This window comes from Hyla sarda, unplaced genomic scaffold (assembly GCF_029499605.1).
Source record: "Hyla sarda isolate aHylSar1 unplaced genomic scaffold, aHylSar1.hap1 scaffold_597, whole genome shotgun sequence".
NCBI classification, from domain to species: Eukaryota; Metazoa; Chordata; class Amphibia; order Anura; family Hylidae; genus Hyla; species Hyla sarda.
In genome coordinates, this window is record NW_026610611.1 from 102187 (window position 1) to 129857 (window position 27671).

At 46.1% G+C, this 27671-nt stretch overlaps 11 non-coding genes and 1 pseudogene across 11 annotated transcripts; all 12 read left to right on the plus strand.

Annotated features, from left to right (window-relative positions):
- The first annotated feature begins 1765 nt into the window (after nucleotides 1-1765).
- LOC130340598 (U2 spliceosomal RNA) lies at nucleotides 1766-1956 on the plus strand. Its single transcript, XR_008880692.1, has one exon. It is a non-coding gene; the product is annotated as a U2 spliceosomal RNA (small nuclear RNA).
- A 2087-nt stretch (nucleotides 1957-4043) lies between these two features.
- Nucleotides 4044-4234, plus strand: LOC130340599 (U2 spliceosomal RNA). The gene has a single exon (XR_008880693.1). It is a non-coding gene; the product is annotated as a U2 spliceosomal RNA (small nuclear RNA).
- A 2074-nt stretch (nucleotides 4235-6308) lies between these two features.
- On the plus strand, nucleotides 6309-6499 carry LOC130340600 (U2 spliceosomal RNA). Its single transcript, XR_008880694.1, has one exon. It is a non-coding gene; the product is annotated as a U2 spliceosomal RNA (small nuclear RNA).
- Nucleotides 6500-8590: 2091 nt separating this feature from the next.
- Nucleotides 8591-8781, plus strand: LOC130340602 (U2 spliceosomal RNA). Its single transcript, XR_008880695.1, has one exon. It is a non-coding gene; the product is annotated as a U2 spliceosomal RNA (small nuclear RNA).
- Nucleotides 8782-10869: 2088 nt separating this feature from the next.
- On the plus strand, nucleotides 10870-11060 carry LOC130340603 (U2 spliceosomal RNA). The gene has a single exon (XR_008880696.1). It is a non-coding gene; the product is annotated as a U2 spliceosomal RNA (small nuclear RNA).
- Nucleotides 11061-13159: 2099 nt separating this feature from the next.
- LOC130340605 (U2 spliceosomal RNA) lies at nucleotides 13160-13350 on the plus strand. The gene has a single exon (XR_008880698.1). It is a non-coding gene; the product is annotated as a U2 spliceosomal RNA (small nuclear RNA).
- A 2092-nt stretch (nucleotides 13351-15442) lies between these two features.
- Nucleotides 15443-15610, plus strand: LOC130340554 (U2 spliceosomal RNA; annotated as a pseudogene).
- Nucleotides 15611-17699: 2089 nt separating this feature from the next.
- LOC130340606 (U2 spliceosomal RNA) lies at nucleotides 17700-17890 on the plus strand. The gene has a single exon (XR_008880699.1). It is a non-coding gene; the product is annotated as a U2 spliceosomal RNA (small nuclear RNA).
- A 2093-nt stretch (nucleotides 17891-19983) lies between these two features.
- Nucleotides 19984-20174, plus strand: LOC130340607 (U2 spliceosomal RNA). The gene has a single exon (XR_008880700.1). It is a non-coding gene; the product is annotated as a U2 spliceosomal RNA (small nuclear RNA).
- Nucleotides 20175-22266: 2092 nt separating this feature from the next.
- On the plus strand, nucleotides 22267-22457 carry LOC130340608 (U2 spliceosomal RNA). The gene has a single exon (XR_008880701.1). It is a non-coding gene; the product is annotated as a U2 spliceosomal RNA (small nuclear RNA).
- Nucleotides 22458-24553: 2096 nt separating this feature from the next.
- On the plus strand, nucleotides 24554-24744 carry LOC130340609 (U2 spliceosomal RNA). Its single transcript, XR_008880702.1, has one exon. It is a non-coding gene; the product is annotated as a U2 spliceosomal RNA (small nuclear RNA).
- A 2098-nt stretch (nucleotides 24745-26842) lies between these two features.
- Nucleotides 26843-27033, plus strand: LOC130340510 (U2 spliceosomal RNA). The gene has a single exon (XR_008880615.1). It is a non-coding gene; the product is annotated as a U2 spliceosomal RNA (small nuclear RNA).
- The last annotated feature ends 638 nt before the right edge of the window (nucleotides 27034-27671 follow it).

Here is a 27671-nt window from a genome sequence, read left to right on the forward strand (position 1 = left end):
TGACAAAATAAGATTAATGCTTATGAAGAAATATAAAATCTCATCCCTTCCCCAATATCGCGCCACACCCCTACCCCTTAATTCCCTGGTTGAACTTGATGGACATATGTCTTTTTTCGACCGTACTAACTATGTAACTATGTAACATAACATGGGGGGGGGGGGTCTCCTGGCTGTTCACACAGGTGTGTCATTGCTGTACATTGACCATGCATTGCTTCTGTGGTATTGCAAAGGCAAAGACAAATGCTTCCAGCCATCCATTGCACTAATGGATTGGTCATCAGCTGGCTGTCTATGTCCCGCATCAATATAGACCAAAGTACAGAGGGTTAGGCTATGCTATTGTGCACCTACCTGATGCATCAGAAGGTGCGAGGCCCTTGCTAAATTCTGTGCACAGACTTTGAGATCTATGCTTTAGACTGTATCTAAACCTGCTCCAACATGGACTGACATTCTGGCCTACTTTCAGCCGATGCGACTTGTCTGTCGCTGAACAGTCGCTTTTTATGTATTCAGCACCTATGTATAATGTTGTAAAAATGCTCTAGAAGCTAAAGTCGCAGAAATGTTACACATATTTGGCCTGCAACTTTCTGTGCGACAAATTCAGACAGGAAAAATCAGTATAAATCCTTAGAAAATTATCCCCCAGTGTCTCCATCTGCTGGCGGTATTGAATAAGCATTGCTGCACTGATGGGGTATGCATTAGACGAAAAAAAAGAAGAAAAAGAAGAATAATACGCCCAGAAAAGAGGCGAAAAGGAGAAAAACGTAAAAAAACGTGAAAAAAAAGTAAGAGGAAGAGAAGGGAAAAAAAGGTGGAAATGGGTTTAAAAGTGATTTCGGCGGAGAAATATATATATATATATATATATATATATATACGCGCACACACACACATATATATAAACGTATTCTCCGTTGAGATATTGCAGCCGCTGCTGTGTCCAGGCCCAGGAGCCTTAGCACTGTGCTGTGATGTCACTCAATACCACTGACATCACTAGGTGTAAACAACATCTCTCCTTTGCTGTGTATGTGACTATGGAGCTGTTTGGTGATGTCGTCTATTATGGCCTTCATAGAAGCAACAGGAGATTGTTGCATCCATCTTGAACCCTCAGAACTACAGTGCTATGATGTCACTCACTTCCACAGGCCTTGCAGAGTGTAAACAACAACAACCCAGCTTTGTTGTGTATGTAACCATAGGGATTTGTGATGTCACCTAGAACCTTCACAGCAGCGACAGCTTTATGAGGAGCATCAGCACTGCTCTGCCTGAGCAGAACCATCACCGCCATAGGTTGTCAAATAACCCGGGTTTAACCCACACAGGTAAGTCCAATGGGGTGCAGGCATGTCCTCTATGCTTACAGCTTCCCGTGGGTGTTGGTTTGATACCGTTTGGGGACAGCCAAGGAGGCATCTGCAGGCAACAAAGGTAGGTGTGTGCTTGTGTGTGTGTTTCCTATGCAGATCCTAAGCCCAGTGTCACATGCAAGTAGGAGGAGTAAGAAGGGTTCCTGGCAAATCCGGGTTATGGATTGCATTTAAAAAGGCCCCGTGGGAGTGCAATGGGCCCCTGTCTTGCTGCTTAGCAATAATGGTATGGGTTTAGGTTCTGCTGTGTGTACTGGTGGTTGACTGCCCCCCAGCCCAGAGTGTGCATGGAAAATTGTCTGGCAGCCTCCCTGACAGCAAGCAGTGATAGTGCCCATGAAGGGGACCTTGTTGGGCCCGCCCCTTTCACGGTTATCGCTTCTCGGCCTTTTGGCTAAGATCAAGTGTAGTATCTGTTCTTATCAGTTTAATATCTGATACGTCCCCTATCTGGGGACCATATATTAAATGGATTTTTGAGAACGGGGGCCGATTTCGAAGCTTGCTTCCGTCGCCCTATGCATTGACCCGATATGGCAGTATCTTCGGGTACAGTGCACCACCCCCTTACAGGGTTAAAAAGAAAGATTCCTACTTTCATTGCTACCTGCTTGCTGGCTAGCCAGCTAGCCAGCCCTGTGGGCCTTGCTGCTGCTGCTGCTGCAGCCAAAAAACAAAAGGTGGTGCTGCTGCTGCTTCTGCTTCTGCTTGTGTCTGGCCGCTGTTGGAGCGTCCAGGCACAGGACTTCTGCTGCTGCTGACTAAATGGCCTCCTTAATTGGATCATTTGAGTAGCCAGCACACCTGTGCAGGTAGGGCATGACATGATAGGCAGCTGCCTTGATAGCGGGTGGGTGCTGAATGTTCCTAATTGACAAAATAAGATTAATGCTTATGAAGAAATATAAAATCTCATCCCTTCCCCAATATCGCGCCACACCCCTACCCCTTAATTCCCTGGTTGAACTTGATGGACATATGTCTTTTTTCGACCGTACTAACTATGTAACTATGTAACATAACATGGGGGGGGGGGGGTCTCCTGGCTGTTCACACAGGTGTGTCATTGCTGTACATTGACCATGCATTGCTTCTGTGGTATTGCAAAGGCAAAGACAAATGCTTCCAGCCATCCATTGCACTAATGGATTGGTCATCAGCTGGCTGTCTATGTCCCGCATCAATATAGACCAAAGTACAGAGGGTTAGGCTATGCTATTGTGCACCTACCTGATGCATCAGAAGGTGCGAGGCCCTTGCTAAATTCTGTGCACAGACTTTGAGATCTATGCTTTAGACTGTATCTAAACCTGCTCCAACATGGACTGACATTCTGGCCTACTTTCAGCCGATGCGACTTGTCTGTCGCTGAACAGTCGCTTTTTATGTATTCAGCACCTATGTATAATGTTGTAAAAATGCTCTAGAAGCTAAAGTCGCAGAAATGTCACACATATTTGGCCTGCAACTTTCTGTGCGACAAATTCAGACAGGAAAAATCAGTATAAATCCTTAGAAAATTATCCCCCAGTGTCTCCATCTGCTGGCGGTATTGAATAAGCATTGCTGCACTGATGGGGTATGCATTAGACGAAAAAAAAGAAGAAAAAGAAGAATAATACGCCCAGAAAAGAGGCGAAAAGGAGAAAAACGTAAAAAAACGTGAAAAAAAAGTAAGAGGAAGAGAAGGGAAAAAAAGGTGGAAATGGGTTTAAAAGTGATTTCGGCGGAGAAATATATATATATATATATATATATATATATATATATATATATATACGCGCACACACACACATATATATAAACGTATTCTCCGTTGAGATATTGCAGCCGCTGCTGTGTCCAGGCCCAGGAGCCTTAGCACTGTGCTGTGATGTCACTCAATACCACTGACATCACTAGGTGTAAACAACATCTCTCCTTTGCTGTGTATGTGACTATGGAGCTGTTTGGTGATGTCGTCTATTATGGCCTTCATAGAAGCAACAGGAGATTGTTGCATCCATCTAGAACCCTCAGAACTACAGTGCTATGATGTCACTCACTTCCACAGGCCTTGCAGAGTGTAAACAACAACAACCCAGCTTTGTTGTGTATGTAACCATAGGGATTTGTGATGTCACCTAGAACCTTCACAGCAGCGACAGCTTTATGAGGAGCATCAGCACTGCTCTGCCTGAGCAGAACCATCACCGCCATAGGTTGTCAAATAACCCGGGTTTAACCCACACAGGTAAGTCCAATGGGGTGCAGGCATGTCCTCTATGCTTACAGCTTCCCGTGGGTGTTGGTTTGATACCGTTTGGGGACAGCCAAGGAGGCATCTGCAGGCAACAAAGGTAGGTGTGTGCTTGTGTGTGTGTTTCCTATGCAGATCCTAAGCCCAGTGTCACATGCAAGTAGGAGGAGTAAGAAGGGTTCCTGGCAAATCCGGGTTATGGATTGCATTTAAAAAGGCCCCGTGGGAGTGCAATGGGCCCCTGTCTTGCTGCTTAGCAATAATGGTATGGGTTTAGGTTCTGCTGTGTGTACTGGTGGTTGACTGCCCCCCAGCCCAGAGTGTGCATGGAAAATTGTCTGGCAGCCTCCCTGACAGCAAGCAGTGATAGTGCCCATGAAGGGGACCTTGTTGGGCCCGCCCCTTTCACGGTTATCGCTTCTCGGCCTTTTGGCTAAGATCAAGTGTAGTATCTGTTCTTATCAGTTTAATATCTGATACGTCCCCTATCTGGGGACCATATATTAAATGGATTTTTGAGAACGGGGGCCGATTTCGAAGCTTGCTTCCGTCGCCCTATGCATTGACCCGATATGGCAGTATCTTCGGGTACAGTGCACCACCCCCTTACAGGGTTAAAAAGAAAGATTCCTACTTTCATTGCTACCTGCTTGCTGGCTAGCCAGCTAGCCAGCCCTGTGGGCCTTGCTGCTGCTGCTGCTGCAGCCAAAAAACAAAAGGTGGTGCTGCTGCTGCTTCTGCTTCTGCTTGTGTCTGGCCGCTGTTGGAGCGTCCAGGCACAGGACTTCTGCTGCTGCTGACTAAATGGCCTCCTTAATTGGATCATTTGAGTAGCCAGCACACCTGTGCAGGTAGGGCATGACATGATAGGCAGCTGCCTTGATAGCGGGTGGGTGCTGAATGTTCCTAATTGACAAAATAAGATTAATGCTTATGAAGAAATATAAAATCTCATCCCTTCCCCAATATCGCGCCACACCCCTACCCCTTAATTCCCTGGTTGAACTTGATGGACATATGTCTTTTTTCGACCGTACTAACTATGTAACTATGTAACATAACATGGGGGGGGGGGGGGTCTCCTGGCTGTTCACACAGGTGTGTCATTGCTGTACATTGACCATGCATTGCTTCTGTGGTATTGCAAAGGCAAAGACAAATGCTTCCAGCCATCCATTGCACTAATGGATTGGTCATCAGCTGGCTGTCTATGTCCCGCATCAATATAGACCAAAGTACAGAGGGTTAGGCTATGCTATTGTGCACCTACCTGATGCATCAGAAGGTGCGAGGCCCTTGCTAAATTCTGTGCACAGACTTTGAGATCTATGCTTTAGACTGTATCTAAACCTGCTCCAACATGGACTGACATTCTGGCCTACTTTCAGCCGATGCGACTTGTCTGTCGCTGAACAGTCGCTTTTTATGTATTCAGCACCTATGTATAATGTTGTAAAAATGCTCTAGAAGCTAAAGTCGCAGAAATGTCACACATATTTGGCCTGCAACTTTCTGTGCGACAAATTCAGACAGGAAAAATCAGTATAAATCCTTAGAAAATTATCCCCCAGTGTCTCCATCTGCTGGCGGTATTGAATAAGCATTGCTGCACTGATGGGGTATGCATTAGACGAAAAAAAAGAAGAAAAAGAAGAATAATACGCCCAGAAAAGAGGCGAAAAGGAGAAAAACGTAAAAAAACGTGAAAAAAAAGTAAGAGGAAGAGAAGGGAAAAAAAGGTGGAAATGGGTTTAAAAGTGATTTCGGCGGAGAAATATATATATATATATATATATATATATATACGCGCACACACACACATATATATAAACGTATTCTCCGTTGAGATATTGCAGCCGCTGCTGTGTCCAGGCCCAGGAGCCTTAGCACTGTGCTGTGATGTCACTCAATACCACTGACATCACTAGGTGTAAACAACATCTCTCCTTTGCTGTGTATGTGACTATGGAGCTGTTTGGTGATGTCGTCTATTATGGCCTTCATAGAAGCAACAGGAGATTGTTGCATCCATCTAGAACCCTCAGAACTACAGTGCTATGATGTCACTCACTTCCACAGGCCTTGCAGAGTGTAAACAACAACAACCCAGCTTTGTTGTGTATGTAACCATAGGGATTTGTGATGTCACCTAGAACCTTCACAGCAGCGACAGCTTTATGAGGAGCATCAGCACTGCTCTGCCTGAGCAGAACCATCACCGCCATAGGTTGTCAAATAACCCGGGTTTAACCCACACAGGTAAGTCCAATGGGGTGCAGGCATGTCCTCTATGCTTACAGCTTCCCGTGGGTGTTGGTTTGATACCGTTTGGGGACAGCCAAGGAGGCATCTGCAGGCAACAAAGGTAGGTGTGTGCTTGTGTGTGTGTTTCCTATGCAGATCCTAAGCCCAGTGTCACATGCAAGTAGGAGGAGTAAGAAGGGTTCCTGGCAAATCCGGGTTATGGATTGCATTTAAAAAGGCCCCGTGGGAGTGCAATGGGCCCCTGTCTTGCTGCTTAGCAATAATGGTATGGGTTTAGGTTCTGCTGTGTGTACTGGTGGTTGACTGCCCCCCAGCCCAGAGTGTGCATGGAAAATTGTCTGGCAGCCTCCCTGACAGCAAGCAGTGATAGTGCCCATGAAGGGGACCTTGTTGGGCCCGCCCCTTTCACGGTTATCGCTTCTCGGCCTTTTGGCTAAGATCAAGTGTAGTATCTGTTCTTATCAGTTTAATATCTGATACGTCCCCTATCTGGGGACCATATATTAAATGGATTTTTGAGAACGGGGGCCGATTTCGAAGCTTGCTTCCGTCGCCCTATGCATTGACCCGATATGGCAGTATCTTCGGGTACAGTGCACCACCCCCTTACAGGGTTAAAAAGAAAGATTCCTACTTTCATTGCTACCTGCTTGCTGGCTAGCCAGCTAGCCAGCCCTGTGGGCCTTGCTGCTGCTGCTGCTGCAGCCAAAAAACAAAAGGTGGTGCTGCTGCTGCTTCTGCTTCTGCTTGTGTCTGGCCGCTGTTGGAGCGTCCAGGCACAGGACTTCTGCTGCTGCTGACTAAATGGCCTCCTTAATTGGATCATTTGAGTAGCCAGCACACCTGTGCAGGTAGGGCATGACATGATAGGCAGCTGCCTTGATAGCGGGTGGGTGCTGAATGTTCCTAATTGACAAAATAAGATTAATGCTTATGAAGAAATATAAAATCTCATCCCTTCCCCAATATCGCGCCACACCCCTACCCCTTAATTCCCTGGTTGAACTTGATGGACATATGTCTTTTTTCGACCGTACTAACTATGTAACTATGTAACATAACATGGGGGGGGGGGGGGGGGGGTCTCCTGGCTGTTCACACAGGTGTGTCATTGCTGTACATTGACCATGCATTGCTTCTGTGGTATTGCAAAGGCAAAGACAAATGCTTCCAGCCATCCATTGCACTAATGGATTGGTCATCAGCTGGCTGTCTATGTCCCGCATCAATATAGACCAAAGTACAGAGGGTTAGGCTATGCTATTGTGCACCTACCTGATGCATCAGAAGGTGCGAGGCCCTTGCTAAATTCTGTGCACAGACTTTGAGATCTATGCTTTAGACTGTATCTAAACCTGCTCCAACATGGACTGACATTCTGGCCTACTTTCAGCCGATGCGACTTGTCTGTCGCTGAACAGTCGCTTTTTATGTATTCAGCACCTATGTATAATGTTGTAAAAATGCTCTAGAAGCTAAAGTCGCAGAAATGTCACACATATTTGGCCTGCAACTTTCTGTGCGACAAATTCAGACAGGAAAAATCAGTATAAATCCTTAGAAAATTATCCCCCAGTGTCTCCATCTGCTGGCGGTATTGAATAAGCATTGCTGCACTGATGGGGTATGCATTAGACGAAAAAAAAGAAGAAAAAGAAGAATAATACGCCCAGAAAAGAGGCGAAAAGGAGAAAAACGTAAAAAAACGTGAAAAAAAAGTAAGAGGAAGAGAAGGGAAAAAAAGGTGGAAATGGGTTTAAAAGTGATTTCGGCGGAGAAATATATATATATATATATATATATATATATATATATATATATACGCGCACACACACACATATATATAAACGTATTCTCCGTTGAGATATTGCAGCCGCTGCTGTGTCCAGGCCCAGGAGCCTTAGCACTGTGCTGTGATGTCACTCAATACCACTGACATCACTAGGTGTAAACAACATCTCTCCTTTGCTGTGTATGTGACTATGGAGCTGTTTGGTGATGTCGTCTATTATGGCCTTCATAGAAGCAACAGGAGATTGTTGCATCCATCTAGAACCCTCAGAACTACAGTGCTATGATGTCACTCACTTCCACAGGCCTTGCAGAGTGTAAACAACAACAACCCAGCTTTGTTGTGTATGTAACCATAGGGATTTGTGATGTCACCTAGAACCTTCACAGCAGCGACAGCTTTATGAGGAGCATCAGCACTGCTCTGCCTGAGCAGAACCATCACCGCCATAGGTTGTCAAATAACCCGGGTTTAACCCACACAGGTAAGTCCAATGGGGTGCAGGCATGTCCTCTATGCTTACAGCTTCCCGTGGGTGTTGGTTTGATACCGTTTGGGGACAGCCAAGGAGGCATCTGCAGGCAACAAAGGTAGGTGTGTGCTTGTGTGTGTGTTTCCTATGCAGATCCTAAGCCCAGTGTCACATGCAAGTAGGAGGAGTAAGAAGGGTTCCTGGCAAATCCGGGTTATGGATTGCATTTAAAAAGGCCCCGTGGGAGTGCAATGGGCCCCTGTCTTGCTGCTTAGCAATAATGGTATGGGTTTAGGTTCTGCTGTGTGTACTGGTGGTTGACTGCCCCCCAGCCCAGAGTGTGCATGGAAAATTGTCTGGCAGCCTCCCTGACAGCAAGCAGTGATAGTGCCCATGAAGGGGACCTTGTTGGGCCCGCCCCTTTCACGGTTATCGCTTCTCGGCCTTTTGGCTAAGATCAAGTGTAGTATCTGTTCTTATCAGTTTAATATCTGATACGTCCCCTATCTGGGGACCATATATTAAATGGATTTTTGAGAACGGGGGCCGATTTCGAAGCTTGCTTCCGTCGCCCTATGCATTGACCCGATATGGCAGTATCTTCGGGTACAGTGCACCACCCCCTTACAGGGTTAAAAAGAAAGATTCCTACTTTCATTGCTACCTGCTTGCTGGCTAGCCAGCTAGCCAGCCCTGTGGGCCTTGCTGCTGCTGCTGCTGCAGCCAAAAAACAAAAGGTGGTGCTGCTGCTGCTTCTGCTTCTGCTTGTGTCTGGCCGCTGTTGGACGTCCAGGCACAGGACTTCTGCTGCTGCTGACTAAATGGCCTCCTTAATTGGATCATTTGAGTAGCCAGCACACCTGTGCAGGTAGGGCATGACATGATAGGCAGCTGCCTTGATAGCGGGTGGGTGCTGAATGTTCCTAATTGACAAAATAAGATTAATGCTTATGAAGAAATATAAAATCTCATCCCTTCCCCAATATCGCGCCACACCCCTACCCCTTAATTCCCTGGTTGAACTTGATGGACATATGTCTTTTTTCGACCGTACTAACTATGTAACTATGTAACATAACATGGGGGGGGGGGGGGGGGTCTCCTGGCTGTTCACACAGGTGTGTCATTGCTGTACATTGACCATGCATTGCTTCTGTGGTATTGCAAAGGCAAAGACAAATGCTTCCAGCCATCCATTGCACTAATGGATTGGTCATCAGCTGGCTGTCTATGTCCCGCATCAATATAGACCAAAGTACAGAGGGTTAGGCTATGCTATTGTGCACCTACCTGATGCATCAGAAGGTGCGAGGCCCTTGCTAAATTCTGTGCACAGACTTTGAGATCTATGCTTTAGACTGTATCTAAACCTGCTCCAACATGGACTGACATTCTGGCCTACTTTCAGCCGATGCGACTTGTCTGTCGCTGAACAGTCGCTTTTTATGTATTCAGCACCTATGTATAATGTTGTAAAAATGCTCTAGAAGCTAAAGTCGCAGAAATGTCACACATATTTGGCCTGCAACTTTCTGTGCGACAAATTCAGACAGGAAAAATCAGTATAAATCCTTAGAAAATTATCCCCCAGTGTCTCCATCTGCTGGCGGTATTGAATAAGCATTGCTGCACTGATGGGGTATGCATTAGACGAAAAAAAAGAAGAAAAAGAAGAATAATACGCCCAGAAAAGAGGCGAAAAGGAGAAAAACGTAAAAAAACGTGAAAAAAAAGTAAGAGGAAGAGAAGGGAAAAAAAGGTGGAAATGGGTTTAAAAGTGATTTCGGCGGAGAAATATATATATATATATATATATATATATATATATATATATATACGCGCACACACACACATATATATAAACGTATTCTCCGTTGAGATATTGCAGCCGCTGCTGTGTCCAGGCCCAGGAGCCTTAGCACTGTGCTGTGATGTCACTCAATACCACTGACATCACTAGGTGTAAACAACATCTCTCCTTTGCTGTGTATGTGACTATGGAGCTGTTTGGTGATGTCGTCTATTATGGCCTTCATAGAAGCAACAGGAGATTGTTGCATCCATCTAGAACCCTCAGAACTACAGTGCTATGATGTCACTCACTTCCACAGGCCTTGCAGAGTGTAAACAACAACAACCCAGCTTTGTTGTGTATGTAACCATAGGGATTTGTGATGTCACCTAGAACCTTCACAGCAGCGACAGCTTTATGAGGAGCATCAGCACTGCTCTGCCTGAGCAGAACCATCACCGCCATAGGTTGTCAAATAACCCGGGTTTAACCCACACAGGTAAGTCCAATGGGGTGCAGGCATGTCCTCTATGCTTACAGCTTCCCGTGGGTGTTGGTTTGATACCGTTTGGGGACAGCCAAGGAGGCATCTGCAGGCAACAAAGGTAGGTGTGTGCTTGTGTGTGTGTTTCCTATGCAGATCCTAAGCCCAGTGTCACATGCAAGTAGGAGGAGTAAGAAGGGTTCCTGGCAAATCCGGGTTATGGATTGCATTTAAAAAGGCCCCGTGGGAGTGCAATGGGCCCCTGTCTTGCTGCTTAGCAATAATGGTATGGGTTTAGGTTCTGCTGTGTGTACTGGTGGTTGACTGCCCCCCAGCCCAGAGTGTGCATGGAAAATTGTCTGGCAGCCTCCCTGACAGCAAGCAGTGATAGTGCCCATGAAGGGGACCTTGTTGGGCCCGCCCCTTTCACGGTTATCGCTTCTCGGCCTTTTGGCTAAGATCAAGTGTAGTATCTGTTCTTATCAGTTTAATATCTGATACGTCCCCTATCTGGGGACCATATATTAAATGGATTTTTGAGAACGGGGGCCGATTTCGAAGCTTGCTTCCGTCGCCCTATGCATTGACCCGATATGGCAGTATCTTCGGGTACAGTGCACCACCCCCTTACAGGGTTAAAAAGAAAGATTCCTACTTTCATTGCTACCTGCTTGCTGGCTAGCCAGCTAGCCAGCCCTGTGGGCCTTGCTGCTGCTGCTGCTGCAGCCAAAAAACAAAAGGTGGTGCTGCTGCTGCTTCTGCTGCTTCTGCTTCTGCTTGTGTCTGGCCCCTGTTGGAGCGTCCAGGCACAGGACTTCTGCTGCTGCTGACTAAATGGCCTCCTTAATTGGATCATTTGAGTAGCCAGCACACCTGTGCAGGTAGGGCATGACATGATAGGCAGCTGCCTTGATAGCGGGTGGGTGCTGAATGTTCCTAATTGACAAAATAAGATTAATGCTTATGAAGAAATATAAAATCTCATCCCTTCCCCAATATCGCGCCACACCCCTACCCCTTAATTCCCTGGTTGAACTTGATGGACATATGTCTTTTTTCGACCGTACTAACTATGTAACTATGTAACATAACATGGGGGGGGGGGGGGGGTCTCCTGGCTGTTCACACAGGTGTGTCATTGCTGTACATTGACCATGCATTGCTTCTGTGGTATTGCAAAGGCAAAGACAAATGCTTCCAGCCATCCATTGCACTAATGGATTGGTCATCAGCTGGCTGTCTATGTCCCGCATCAATATAGACCAAAGTACAGAGGGTTAGGCTATGCTATTGTGCACCTACCTGATGCATCAGAAGGTGCGAGGCCCTTGCTAAATTCTGTGCACAGACTTTGAGATCTATGCTTTAGACTGTATCTAAACCTGCTCCAACATGGACTGACATTCTGGCCTACTTTCAGCCGATGCGACTTGTCTGTCGCTGAACAGTCGCTTTTTATGTATTCAGCACCTATGTATAATGTTGTAAAAATGCTCTAGAAGCTAAAGTCGCAGAAATGTCACACATATTTGGCCTGCAACTTTCTGTGCGACAAATTCAGACAGGAAAAATCAGTATAAATCCTTAGAAAATTATCCCCCAGTGTCTCCATCTGCTGGCGGTATTGAATAAGCATTGCTGCACTGATGGGGTATGCATTAGACGAAAAAAAAGAAGAAAAAGAAGAATAATACGCCCAGAAAAGAGGCGAAAAGGAGAAAAACGTAAAAAAACGTGAAAAAAAAGTAAGAGGAAGAGAAGGGAAAAAAAGGTGGAAATGGGTTTAAAAGTGATTTCGGCGGAGAAATATATATATATATATATATATATATATATATATATATATATATACGCGCACACACACACATATATATAAACGTATTCTCCGTTGAGATATTGCAGCCGCTGCTGTGTCCAGGCCCAGGAGCCTTAGCACTGTGCTGTGATGTCACTCAATACCACTGACATCACTAGGTGTAAACAACATCTCTCCTTTGCTGTGTATGTGACTATGGAGCTGTTTGGTGATGTCGTCTATTATGGCCTCCATAGAAGCAACAGGAGATTGTTGCATCCATCTAGAACCCTCAGAACTACAGTGCTATGATGTCACTCACTTCCACAGGCCTTGCAGAGTGTAAACAACAACAACCCAGCTTTGTTGTGTATGTAACCATAGGGATTTGTGATGTCACCTAGAACCTTCACAGCAGCGACAGCTTTATGAGGAGCATCAGCACTGCTCTGCCTGAGCAGAACCATCACCGCCATAGGTTGTCAAATAACCCGGGTTTAACCCACACAGGTAAGTCCAATGGGGTGCAGGCATGTCCTCTATGCTTACAGCTTCCCGTGGGTGTTGGTTTGATACCGTTTGGGGACAGCCAAGGAGGCATCTGCAGGCAACAAAGGTAGGTGTGTGCTTGTGTGTGTGTTTCCTATGCAGATCCTAAGCCCAGTGTCACATGCAAGTAGGAGGAGTAAGAAGGGTTCCTGGCAAATCCGGGTTATGGATTGCATTTAAAAAGGCCCCGTGGGAGTGCAATGGGCCCCTGTCTTGCTGCTTAGCAATAATGGTATGGGTTTAGGTTCTGCTGTGTGTACTGGTGGTTGACTGCCCCCCAGCCCAGAGTGTGCATGGAAAATTGTCTGGCAGCCTCCCTGACAGCAAGCAGTGATAGTGCCCATGAAGGGGACCTTGTTGGGCCCGCCCCTTTCACGGTTATCGCTTCTCGGCCTTTTGGCTAAGATCAAGTGTAGTATCTGTTCTTATCAGTTTAATATCTGATACGTCCCCTATCTGGGGACCATATATTAAATGGATTTTTGAGAACGGGGGCCGATTTCGAAGCTTGCTTCCGTCGCCCTATGCATTGACCCGATATGGCAGTATCTTCGGGTACAGTGCACCACCCCCTTACAGGGTTAAAAAGAAAGATTCCTACTTTCATTGCTACCTGCTTGCTGGCTAGCCAGCTAGCCAGCCCTGTGGGCCTTGCTGCTGCTGCTGCTGCAGCCAAAAAACAAAAGGTGGTGCTGCTGCTGCTTCTGCTTCTGCTTGTGTCTGGCCGCTGTTGGAGCGTCCAGGCACAGGACTTCTGCTGCTGCTGACTAAATGGCCTCCTTAATTGGATCATTTGAGTAGCCAGCACACCTGTGCAGGTAGGGCATGACATGATAGGCAGCTGCCTTGATAGCGGGTGGGTGCTGAATGTTCCTAATTGACAAAATAAGATTAATGCTTATGAAGAAATATAAAATCTCATCCCTTCCCCAATATCGCGCCACACCCCTACCCCTTAATTCCCTGGTTGAACTTGATGGACATATGTCTTTTTTCGACCGTACTAACTATGTAACTATGTAACATAACATGGGGGGGGGGGGGGGGGGGGTCTCCTGGCTGTTCACACAGGTGTGTCATTGCTGTACATTGACCATGCATTGCTTCTGTGGTATTGCAAAGGCAAAGACAAATGCTTCCAGCCATCCATTGCACTAATGGATTGGTCATCAGCTGGCTGTCTATGTCCCGCATCAATATAGACCAAAGTACAGAGGGTTAGGCTATGCTATTGTGCACCTACCTGATGCATCAGAAGGTGCGAGGCCCTTGCTAAATTCTGTGCACAGACTTTGAGATCTATGCTTTAGACTGTATCTAAACCTGCTCCAACATGGACTGACATTCTGGCCTACTTTCAGCCGATGCGACTTGTCTGTCGCTGAACAGTCGCTTTTTATGTATTCAGCACCTATGTATAATGTTGTAAAAATGCTCTAGAAGCTAAAGTCGCAGAAATGTCACACATATTTGGCCTGCAACTTTCTGTGCGACAAATTCAGACAGGAAAAATCAGTATAAATCCTTAGAAAATTATCCCCCAGTGTCTCCATCTGCTGGCGGTATTGAATAAGCATTGCTGCACTGATGGGGTATGCATTAGACGAAAAAAAAGAAGAAAAAGAAGAATAATACGCCCAGAAAAGAGGCGAAAAGGAGAAAAACGTAAAAAAACGTGAAAAAAAAGTAAGAGGAAGAGAAGGGAAAAAAAGGTGGAAATGGGTTTAAAAGTGATTTCGGCGGAGAATATATATATATATATATATATATATATATATATATATATATATACGCGCACACACACACATATATATAAACGTATTCTCCGTTGAGATATTGCAGCCGCTGCTGTGTCCAGGCCCAGGAGCCTTAGCACTGTGCTGTGATGTCACTCAATACCACTGACATCACTAGGTGTAAACAACATCTCTCCTTTGCTGTGTATGTGACTATGGAGCTGTTTGGTGATGTCGTCTATTACGGCCTTCATAGAAGCAACAGGAGATTGTTGCATCCATCTAGAACCCTCAGAACTACAGTGCTATGATGTCACTCACTTCCACAGGCCTTGCAGAGTGTAAACAACAACAACCCAGCTTTGTTGTGTATGTAACCATAGGGATTTGTGATGTCACCTAGAACCTTCACAGCAGCGACAGCTTTATGAGGAGCATCAGCACTGCTCTGCCTGAGCAGAACCATCACCGCCATAGGTTGTCAAATAACCCGGGTTTAACCCACACAGGTAAGTCCAATGGGGTGCAGGCATGTCCTCTATGCTTACAGCTTCCCGTGGGTGTTGGTTTGATACCGTTTGGGGACAGCCAAGGAGGCATCTGCAGGCAACAAAGGTAGGTGTGTGCTTGTGTGTGTGTTTCCTATGCAGATCCTAAGCCCAGTGTCACATGCAAGTAGGAGGAGTAAGAAGGGTTCCTGGCAAATCCGGGTTATGGATTGCATTTAAAAAGGCCCCGTGGGAGTGCAATGGGCCCCTGTCTTGCTGCTTAGCAATAATGGTATGGGTTTAGGTTCTGCTGTGTGTACTGGTGGTTGACTGCCCCCCAGCCCAGAGTGTGCATGGAAAATTGTCTGGCAGCCTCCCTGACAGCAAGCAGTGATAGTGCCCATGAAGGGAACTTGTTGGGCCCGCCCCTTTCACGGTTATCGCTTCTCGGCCTTTTGGCTAAGATCAAGTGTAGTATCTGTTCTTATCAGTTTGGGGACCATATATTAAATGGATTTTTGAGAACGGGGGCCGATTTCGAAGCTTGCTTCCGTCGCCCTATGCATTGACCCGATATGGCAGTATCTTCGGGTACAGTGCACCACCCCCTTACAGGGTTAAAAAGAAAGATTCCTACTTTCATTGCTACCTGCTTGCTGGCTAGCCAGCTAGCCAGCCCTGTGGGCCTTGCTGCTGCTGCAGCCAAAAAACAAAAGGTGGTGCTGCTGCTGCTTCTGCTGCTTCTGCTTCTGCTTGTGTCTGGCCGCTGTTGGAGCGTCCAGGCACAGGACTTCTGCTGCTGCTGACTAAATGGCCTCCTTAATTGGATCATTTGAGTAGCCAGCACACCTGTGCAGGTAGGGCATGACATGATAGGCAGCTGCCTTGATAGCGGGTGGGTGCTGAATGTTCCTAATTGACAAAATAAGATTAATGCTTATGAAGAAATATAAAATCTCATCCCTTCCCCAATATCGCGCCACACCCCTACCCCTTAATTCCCTGGTTGAACTTGATGGACATATGTCTTTTTTCGACCGTACTAACTATGTAACTATGTAACATAACATGGGGGGGTCTCCTGGCTGTTCACACAGGTGTGTCATTGCTGTACATTGACCATGCATTGCTTCTGTGGTATTGCAAAGGCAAAGACAAATGCTTCCAGCCATCCATTGCACTAATGGATTGGTCATCAGCTGGCTGTCTATGTCCCGCATCAATATAGACCAAAGTACAGAGGGTTAGGCTATGCTATTGTGCACCTACCTGATGCATCAGAAGGTGCGAGGCCCTTGCTAAATTCTGTGCACAGACTTTGAGATCTATACTTTAGACTGTATCTAAACCTGCTCCAACATGGACTGACATTCTGGCCTACTTTCAGCCGATGCGACTTGTCTGTCGCTGAACAGTCGCTTTTTATGTATTCAGCACCTATGTATAATGTTGTAAAAATGCTCTAGAAGCTAAAGTCGCAGAAATGTCACACATATTTGGCCTGCAACTTTCTGTGCGACAAATTCAGACAGGAAAAATCAGTATAAATCCTTAGAAAATTATCCCCCAGTGTCTCCATCTGCTGGCGGTATTGAATAAGCATTGCTGCACTGATGGGGTATGCATTAGACGAAAAAAAAGAAGAAAAAGAAGAATAATACGCCCAGAAAAGAGGCGAAAAGGAGAAAAACGTAAAAAAACGTGAAAAAAAAGTAAGAGGAAGAGAAGGGAAAAAAAGGTGGAAATGGGTTTAAAAGTGATTTCGGCGGAGAATATATATATATATATATATATATATATATATATATATATATATATATATACGCGCACACACACACATATATATAAACGTATTCTCCGTTGAGATATTGCAGCCGCTGCTGTGTCCAGGCCCAGGAGCCTTAGCACTGTGCTGTGATGTCACTCAATACCACTGACATCACTAGGTGTAAACAACATCTCTCCTTTGCTGTGTATGTGACTATGGAGCTGTTTGGTGATGTCGTCTATTATGGCCTTCATAGAAGCAACAGGAGATTGTTGCATCCATCTAGAACCCTCAGAACTACAGTGCTATGATGTCACTCACTTCCACAGGCCTTGCAGAGTGTAAACAACAACAACCCAGCTTTGTTGTGTATGTAACCATAGGGATTTGTGATGTCACCTAGAACCTTCACAGCAGCGACAGCTTTATGAGGAGCATCAGCACTGCTCTGCCTGAGCAGAACCATCACCGCCATAGGTTGTCAAATAACCCGGATTTAACCCACACAGGTAAGTCCAATGGGGTGCAGGCATGTCCTCTATGCTTACAGCTTCCCGTGGGTGTTGGTTTGATACCGTTTGGGGACAGCCAAGGAGGCATCTGCAGGCAACAAAGGTAGGTGTGTGCTTGTGTGTGTGTTTCCTATGCAGATCCTAAGCCCAGTGTCACATGCAAGTAGGAGGAGTAAGAAGGGTTCCTGGCAAATCCGGGTTATGGATTGCATTTAAAAAGGCCCCGTGGGAGTGCAATGGGCCCCTGTCTTGCTGCTTAGCAATAATGGTATGGGTTTAGGTTCTGCTGTGTGTACTGGTGGTTGACTGCCCCCCAGCCCAGAGTGTGCATGGAAAATTGTCTGGCAGCCTCCCTGACAGCAAGCAGTGATAGTGCCCATGAAGGGCACCTTGTTGGGCCCGCCCCTTTCACGGTTATCGCTTCTCGGCCTTTTGGCTAAGATCAAGTGTAGTATCTGTTCTTATCAGTTTAATATCTGATACGTCCCCTATCTGGGGACCATATATTAAATGGATTTTTGAGAACGGGGGCCGATTTCGAAGCTTGCTTCCGTCGCCCTATGCATTGACCCGATATGGCAGTATCTTCGGGTACAGTGCACCACCCCCTTACAGGGTTAAAAAGAAAGATTCCTACTTTCATTGCTACCTGCTTGCTGGCTAGCCAGCTAGCCAGCCCTGTGGGCCTTGCTGCTGCTGCAGCCAAAAAACAAAAGGTGGTGCTGCTGCTGCTTCTGCTGCTTCTGCTTCTGCTTGTGTCTGGCCGCTGTTGGAGCGTCCAGGCACAGGACTTCTGCTGCTGCTGACTAAATGGCCTCCTTAATTGGATCATTTGAGTAGCCAGCACACCTGTGCAGGTAGGGCATGACATGATAGGCAGCTGCCTTGATAGCGGGTGGGTGCTGAATGTTCCTAATTGACAAAATAAGATTAATGCTTATGAAGAAATATAAAATCTCATCCCTTCCCCAATATCGCGCCACACCCCTACCCCTTAATTCCCTGGTTGAACTTGATGGACATATGTCTTTTTTCGACCGTACTAACTATGTAACTATGTAACATAACATGGGGGGGGGGGGTCTCCTGGCTGTTCACACAGGTGTGTCATTGCTGTACATTGACCATGCATTGCTTCTGTGGTATTGCAAAGGCAAAGACAAATGCTTCCAGCCATCCATTGCACTAATGGATTGGTCATCAGCTGGCTGTCTATGTCCCGCATCAATATAGACCAAAGTACAGAGGGTTAGGCTATGCTATTGTGCACCTACCTGATGCATCAGAAGGTGCGAGGCCCTTGCTAAATTCTGTGCACAGACTTTGAGATCTATACTTTAGACTGTATCTAAACCTGCTCCAACATGGACTGACATTCTGGCCTACTTTCAGCCGATGCGACTTGTCTGTCGCTGAACAGTCGCTTTTTATGTATTCAGCACCTATGTATAATGTTGTAAAAATGCTCTAGAAGCTAAAGTCGCAGAAATGTCACACATATTTGGCCTGCAACTTTCTGTGCGACAAATTCAGACAGGAAAAATCAGTATAAATCCTTAGAAAATTATCCCCCAGTGTCTCCATCTGCTGGCGGTATTGAATAAGCATTGCTGCACTGATGGGGTATGCATTAGACGAAAAAAAAGAAGAAAAAGAAGAATAATACGCCCAGAAAAGAGGCGAAAAGGAGAAAAACGTAAAAAAACGTGAAAAAAAAGTAAGAGGAAGAGAAGGGAAAAAAAGGTGGAAATGGGTTTAAAAGTGATTTCGGCGGAGAAATATATATATATATATATATATATATATATATATATATATATATATATACGCGCACACACACACATATATATAAACGTATTCTCCGTTGAGATATTGCAGCCGCTGCTGTGTCCAGGCCCAGGAGCCTTAGCACTGTGCTGTGATGTCACTCAATACCACTGACATCACTAGGTGTAAACAACATCTCTCCTTTGCTGTGTATGTGACTATGGAGCTGTTTGGTGATGTCGTCTATTATGGCCTTCATAGAAGCAACAGGAGATTGTTGCATCCATCTAGAACCCTCAGAACTACAGTGCTATGATGTCACTCACTTCCACAGGCCTTGCAGAGTGTAAACAACAACAACCCAGCTTTGTTGTGTATGTAACCATAGGGATTTGTGATGTCACCTAGAACCTTCACAGCAGCGACAGCTTTATGAGGAGCATCAGCACTGCTCTGCCTGAGCAGAACCATCACCGCCATAGGTTGTCAAATAACCCGGATTTAACCCACACAGGTAAGTCCAATGGGGTGCAGGCATGTCCTCTATGCTTACAGCTTCCCGTGGGTGTTGGTTTGATACCGTTTGGGGACAGCCAAGGAGGCATCTGCAGGCAACAAAGGTAGGTGTGTGCTTGTGTGTGTGTTTCCTATGCAGATCCTAAGCCCAGTGTCACATGCAAGTAGGAGGAGTAAGAAGGGTTCCTGGCAAATCCGGGTTATGGATTGCATTTAAAAAGGCCCCGTGGGAGTGCAATGGGCCCCTGTCTTGCTGCTTAGCAATAATGGTATGGGTTTAGGTTCTGCTGTGTGTACTGGTGGTTGACTGCCCCCCAGCCCAGAGTGTGCATGGAAAATTGTCTGGCAGCCTCCCTGACAGCAAGCAGTGATAGTGCCCATGAAGGGCACCTTGTTGGGCCCGCCCCTTTCACGGTTATCGCTTCTCGGCCTTTTGGCTAAGATCAAGTGTAGTATCTGTTCTTATCAGTTTAATATCTGATACGTCCCCTATCTGGGGACCATATATTAAATGGATTTTTGAGAACGGGGGCCGATTTCGAAGCTTGCTTCCGTCGCCCTATGCATTGACCCGATATGGCAGTATCTTCGGGTACAGTGCACCACCCCCTTACAGGGTTAAAAAGAAAGATTCCTACTTTCATTGCTACCTGCTTGCTGGCTAGCCAGCTAGCCAGCCCTGTGGGCCTTGCTGCTGCTGCAGCCAAAAAACAAAAGGTGGTGCTGCTGCTGCTTCTGCTGCTTCTGCTTCTGCTTGTGTCTGGCCGCTGTTGGAGCGTCCAGGCACAGGACTTCTGCTGCTGCTGACTAAATGGCCTCCTTAATTGGATCATTTGAGTAGCCAGCACACCTGTGCAGGTAGGGCATGACATGATAGGCAGCTGCCTTGATAGCGGGTGGGTGCTGAATGTTCCTAATTGACAAAATAAGATTAATGCTTATGAAGAAATATAAAATCTCATCCCTTCCCCAATATCGCGCCACACCCCTACCCCTTAATTCCCTGGTTGAACTTGATGGACATATGTCTTTTTTCGACCGTACTAACTATGTAACTATGTAACATAACATGGGGGGGGGGGGGTCTCCTGGCTGTTCACACAGGTGTGTCATTGCTGTACATTGACCATGCATTGCTTCTGTGGTATTGCAAAGGCAAAGACAAATGCTTCCAGCCATCCATTGCACTAATGGATTGGTCATCAGCTGGCTGTCTATGTCCCGCATCAATATAGACCAAAGTACAGAGGGTTAGGCTATGCTATTGTGCACCTACCTGATGCATCAGAAGGTGCGAGGCCCTTGCTAAATTCTGTGCACAGACTTTGAGATCTATACTTTAGACTGTATCTAAACCTGCTCCAACATGGACTGACATTCTGGCCTACTTTCAGCCGATGCGACTTGTCTGTCGCTGAACAGTCGCTTTTTATGTATTCAGCACCTATGTATAATGTTGTAAAAATGCTCTAGAAGCTAAAGTCGCAGAAATGTCACACATATTTGGCCTGCAACTTTCTGTGCGACAAATTCAGACAGGAAAAATCAGTATAAATCCTTAGAAAATTATCCCCCAGTGTCTCCATCTGCTGGCGGTATTGAATAAGCATTGCTGCACTGATGGGGTATGCATTAGACGAAAAAAAAGAAGAAAAAGAAGAATAATACGCCCAGAAAAGAGGCGAAAAGGAGAAAAACGTAAAAAAACGTGAAAAAAAAGTAAGAGGAAGAGAAGGGAAAAAAAGGTGGAAATGGGTTTAAAAGTGATTTCGGCGGAGAAATATATATATATATATATATATATATATATATATATATATATATATACGCGCACACACACACATATATATAAACGTATTCTCCGTTGAGATATTGCAGCCGCTGCTGTGTCCAGGCCCAGGAGCCTTAGCACTGTGCTGTGATGTCACTCAATACCACTGACATCACTAGGTGTAAACAACATCTCTCCTTTGCTGTGTATGTGACTATGGAGCTGTTTGGTGATGTCGTCTATTATGGCCTTCATAGAAGCAACAGGAGATTGTTGCATCCATCTAGAACCCTCAGAACTACAGTGCTATGATGTCACTCACTTCCACAGGCCTTGCAGAGTGTAAACAACAACAACCCAGCTTTGTTGTGTATGTAACCATAGGGATTTGTGATGTCACCTAGAACCTTCACAGCAGCGACAGCTTTATGAGGAGCATCAGCACTGCTCTGCCTGAGCAGAACCATCACCGCCATAGGTTGTCAAATAACCCGGATTTAACCCACACAGGTAAGTCCAATGGGGTGCAGGCATGTCCTCTATGCTTACAGCTTCCCGTGGGTGTTGGTTTGATACCGTTTGGGGACAGCCAAGGAGGCATCTGCAGGCAACAAAGGTAGGTGTGTGCTTGTGTGTGTGTTTCCTATGCAGATCCTAAGCCCAGTGTCACATGCAAGTAGGAGGAGTAAGAAGGGTTCCTGGCAAATCCGGGTTATGGATTGCATTTAAAAAGGCCCCGTGGGAGTGCAATGGGCCCCTGTCTTGCTGCTTAGCAATAATGGTATGGGTTTAGGTTCTGCTGTGTGTACTGGTGGTTGACTGCCCCCCAGCCCAGAGTGTGCATGGAAAATTGTCTGGCAGCCTCCCTGACAGCAAGCAGTGATAGTGCCCATGAAGGGCACCTTGTTGGGCCCGCCCCTTTCACGGTTATCGCTTCTCGGCCTTTTGGCTAAGATCAAGTGTAGTATCTGTTCTTATCAGTTTAATATCTGATACGTCCCCTATCTGGGGACCATATATTAAATGGATTTTTGAGAACGGGGGCCGATTTCGAAGCTTGCTTCCGTCGCCCTATGCATTGACCCGATATGGCAGTATCTTCGGGTACAGTGCACCACCCCCTTACAGGGTTAAAAAGAAAGATTCCTACTTTCATTGCTACCTGCTTGCTGGCTAGCCAGCTAGCCAGCCCTGTGGGCCTTGCTGCTGCTGCAGCCAAAAAACAAAAGGTGGTGCTGCTGCTGCTTCTGCTGCTTCTGCTTCTGCTTGTGTCTGGCCGCTGTTGGAGCGTCCAGGCACAGGACTTCTGCTGCTGCTGACTAAATGGCCTCCTTAATTGGATCATTTGAGTAGCCAGCACACCTGTGCAGGTAGGGCATGACATGATAGGCAGCTGCCTTGATAGCGGGTGGGTGCTGAATGTTCCTAATTGACAAAATAAGATTAATGCTTATGAAGAAATATAAAATCTCATCCCTTCCCCAATATCGCGCCACACCCCTACCCCTTAATTCCCTGGTTGAACTTGATGGACATATGTCTTTTTTCGACCGTACTAACTATGTAACTATGTAACATAACATGGGGGGGGGGGGGTCTCCTGGCTGTTCACACAGGTGTGTCATTGCTGTACATTGACCATGCATTGCTTCTGTGGTATTGCAAAGGCAAAGACAAATGCTTCCAGCCATCCATTGCACTAATGGATTGGTCATCAGCTGGCTGTCTATGTCCCGCATCAATATAGACCAAAGTACAGAGGGTTAGGCTATGCTATTGTGCACCTACCTGATGCATCAGAAGGTGCGAGGCCCTTGCTAAATTCTGTGCACAGACTTTGAGATCTATACTTTAGACTGTATCTAAACCTGCTCCAACATGGACTGACATTCTGGCCTACTTTCAGCCGATGCGACTTGTCTGTCGCTGAACAGTCGCTTTTTATGTATTCAGCACCTATGTATAATGTTGTAAAAATGCTCTAGAAGCTAAAGTCGCAGAAATGTCACACATATTTGGCCTGCAACTTTCTGTGCGACAAATTCAGACAGGAAAAATCAGTATAAATCCTTAGAAAATTATCCCCCAGTGTCTCCATCTGCTGGCGGTATTGAATAAGCATTGCTGCACTGATGGGGTATGCATTAGACGAAAAAAAAGAAGAAAAAGAAGAATAATACGCCCAGAAAAGAGGCGAAAAGGAGAAAAACGTAAAAAAACGTGAAAAAAAAGTAAGAGGAAGAGAAGGGAAAAAAAGGTGGAAATGGGTTTAAAAGTGATTTCGGCGGAGAAATATATATATATATATATATATATATATATATATATATATATATATATACACGCGCACACACACACATATATATAAACGTATTCTCCGTTGAGATATTGCAGCCGCTGCTGTGTCCAGGCCCAGGAGCCTTAGCACTGTGCTGTGATGTCACTCAATACCACTGACATCACTAGGTGTAAACAACATCTCTCCTTTGCTGTGTATGTGACTATGGAGCTGTTTGGTGATGTCGTCTATTATGGCCTTCATAGAAGCAACAGGAGATTGTTGCATCCATCTAGAACCCTCAGAACTACAGTGCTATGATGTCACTCACTTCCACAGGCCTTGCAGAGTGTAAACAACAACAACCCAGCTTTGTTGTGTATGTAACCATAGGGATTTGTGATGTCACCTAGAACCTTCACAGCAGCGACAGCTTTATGAGGAGCATCAGCACTGCTCTGCCTGAGCAGAACCATCACCGCCATAGGTTGTCAAATAACCCGGATTTAACCCACACAGGTAAGTCCAATGGGGTGCAGGCATGTCCTCTATGCTTACAGCTTCCCGTGGGTGTTGGTTTGATACCGTTTGGGGACAGCCAAGGAGGCATCTGCAGGCAACAAAGGTAGGTGTGTGCTTGTGTGTGTGTTTCCTATGCAGATCCTAAGCCCAGTGTCACATGCAAGTAGGAGGAGTAAGAAGGGTTCCTGGCAAATCCGGGTTATGGATTGCATTTAAAAAGGCCCCGTGGGAGTGCAATGGGCCCCTGTCTTGCTGCTTAGCAATAATGGTATGGGTTTAGGTTCTGCTGTGTGTACTGGTGGTTGACTGCCCCCCAGCCCAGAGTGTGCATGGAAAATTGTCTGGCAGCCTCCCTGACAGCAAGCAGTGATAGTGCCCATGAAGGGCACCTTGTTGGGCCCGCCCCTTTCACGGTTATCGCTTCTCGGCCTTTTGGCTAAGATCAAGTGTAGTATCTGTTCTTATCAGTTTAATATCTGATACGTCCCCTATCTGGGGACCATATATTAAATGGATTTTTGAGAACGGGGGCCGATTTCGAAGCTTGCTTCCGTCGCCCTATGCATTGACCCGATATGGCAGTATCTTCGGGTACAGTGCACCACCCCCTTACAGGGTTAAAAAGAAAGATTCCTACTTTCATTGCTACCTGCTTGCTGGCTAGCCAGCTAGCCAGCCCTGTGGGCCTTGCTGCTGCTGCAGCCAAAAAACAAAAGGTGGTGCTGCTGCTGCTTCTGCTGCTTCTGCTTCTGCTTGTGTCTGGCCGCTGTTGGAGCGTCCAGGCACAGGACTTCTGCTGCTGCTGACTAAATGGCCTCCTTAATTGGATCATTTGAGTAGCCAGCACACCTGTGCAGGTAGGGCATGACATGATAGGCAGCTGCCTTGATAGCGGGTGGGTGCTGAATGTTCCTAATTGACAAAATAAGATTAATGCTTATGAAGAAATATAAAATCTCATCCCTTCCCCAATATCGCGCCACACCCCTACCCCTTAATTCCCTGGTTGAACTTGATGGACATATGTCTTTTTTCGACCGTACTAACTATGTAACTATGTAACATAACATGGGGGGGGGGGGGGGTCTCCTGGCTGTTCACACAGGTGTGTCATTGCTGTACATTGACCATGCATTGCTTCTGTGGTATTGCAAAGGCAAAGACAAATGCTTCCAGCCATCCATTGCACTAATGGATTGGTCATCAGCTGGCTGTCTATGTCCCGCATCAATATAGACCAAAGTACAGAGGGTTAGGCTATGCTATTGTGCACCTACCTGATGCATCAGAAGGTGCGAGGCCCTTGCTAAATTCTGTGCACAGACTTTGAGATCTATACTTTAGACTGTATCTAAACCTGCTCCAACATGGACTGACATTCTGGCCTACTTTCAGCCGATGCGACTTGTCTGTCGCTGAACAGTCGCTTTTTATGTATTCAGCACCTATGTATAATGTTGTAAAAATGCTCTAGAAGCTAAAGTCGCAGAAATGTCACACATATTTGGCCTGCAACTTTCTGTGCGACAAATTCAGACAGGAAAAATCAGTATAAATCCTTAGAAAATTATCCCCCAGTGTCTCCATCTGCTGGCGGTATTGAATAAGCATTGCTGCACTGATGGGGTATGCATTAGACGAAAAAAAAGAAGAAAAAGAAGAATAATACGCCCAGAAAAGAGGCGAAAAGGAGAAAAACGTAAAAAAACGTGAAAAAAAAGTAAGAGGAAGAGAAGGGAAAAAAAGGTGGAAATGGGTTTAAAAGTGATTTCGGCGGAGAAATATATATATATATATATATATATATATATATATATATATATATATATATACGCGCACACACACACATATATATAAACGTATTCTCCGTTGAGATATTGCAGCCGCTGCTGTGTCCAGGCCCAGGAGCCTTAGCACTGTGCTGTGATGTCACTCAATACCACTGACATCACTAGGTGTAAACAACATCTCTCCTTTGCTGTGTATGTGACTATGGAGCTGTTTGGTGATGTTGTCTATTATGGCCTTCATAGAAGCAACAGGAGATTGTTGCATCCATCTAGAACCCTCAGAACTACAGTGCTATGATGTCACTCACTTCCACAGGCCTTGCAGAGTGTAAACAACAACAACCCAGCTTTGTTGTGTATGTAACCATAGGGATTTGTGATGTCACCTAGAACCTTCACAGCAGCGACAGCTTTATGAGGAGCATCAGCACTGCTCTGCCTGAGCAGAACCATCACCGCCATAGGTTGTCAAATAACCCGGATTTAACCCACACAGGTAAGTCCAATGGGGTGCAGGCATGTCCTCTATGCTTACAGCTTCCCGTGGGTGTTGGTTTGATACCGTTTGGGGACAGCCAAGGAGGCATCTGCAGGCAACAAAGGTAGGTGTGTGCTTGTGTGTGTGTTTCCTATGCAGATCCTAAGCCCAGTGTCACATGCAAGTAGGAGGAGTAAGAAGGGTTCCTGGCAAATCCGGGTTATGGATTGCATTTAAAAAGGCCCCGTGGGAGTGCAATGGGCCCCTGTCTTGCTGCTTAGCAATAATGGTATGGGTTTAGGTTCTGCTCTGTGTACTGGTGGTTGACTGCCCCCCAGCCCAGAGTGTGCATGGAAAATTGTCTGGCAGCCTCCCTGACAGCAAGCAGTGATAGTGCCCATGAAGGGCACCTTGTTGGGCCCGCCCCTTTCACGGTTATCGCTTCTCGGCCTTTTGGCTAAGATCAAGTGTAGTATCTGTTCTTATCAGTTTAATATCTGATACGTCCCCTATCTGGGGACCATATATTAAATGGATTTTTGAGAACGGGGGCCGATTTCGAAGCTTGCTTCCGTCGCCCTATGCATTGACCCGATATGGCAGTATCTTCGGGTACAGTGCACCACCCCCTTACAGGGTTAAAAAGAAAGATTCCTACTTTCATTGCTACCTGCTTGCTGGCTAGCCAGCTAGCCAGCCCTGTGGGCCTTGCTGCTGCTGCAGCCAAAAAACAAAAGGTGGTGCTGCTGCTGCTTCTGCTGCTTCTGCTTCTGCTTGTGTCTGGCCGCTGTTGGAGCGTCCAGGCACAGGACTTCTGCTGCTGCTGACTAAATGGCCTCCTTAATTGGATCATTTGAGTAGCCAGCACACCTGTGCAGGTAGGGCATGACATGATAGGCAGCTGCCTTGATAGCGGGTGGGTGCTGAATGTTCCTAATTGACAAAATAAGATTAATGCTTATGAAGAAATATAAAATCTCATCCCTTCCCCAATATCGCGCCACACCCCTACCCCTTAATTCCCTGGTTGAACTTGATGGACATATGTCTTTTTTCGACCGTACTAACTATGTAACTATGTAACATAACATGGGGGGGGGGGGGGGTCTCCTGGCTGTTCACACAGGTGTGTCATTGCTGTACATTGACCATGCATTGCTTCTGTGGTATTGCAAAGGCAAAGACAAATGCTTCCAGCCATCCATTGCACTAATGGATTGGTCATCAGCTGGCTGTCTATGTCCCGCATCAATATAGACCAAAGTA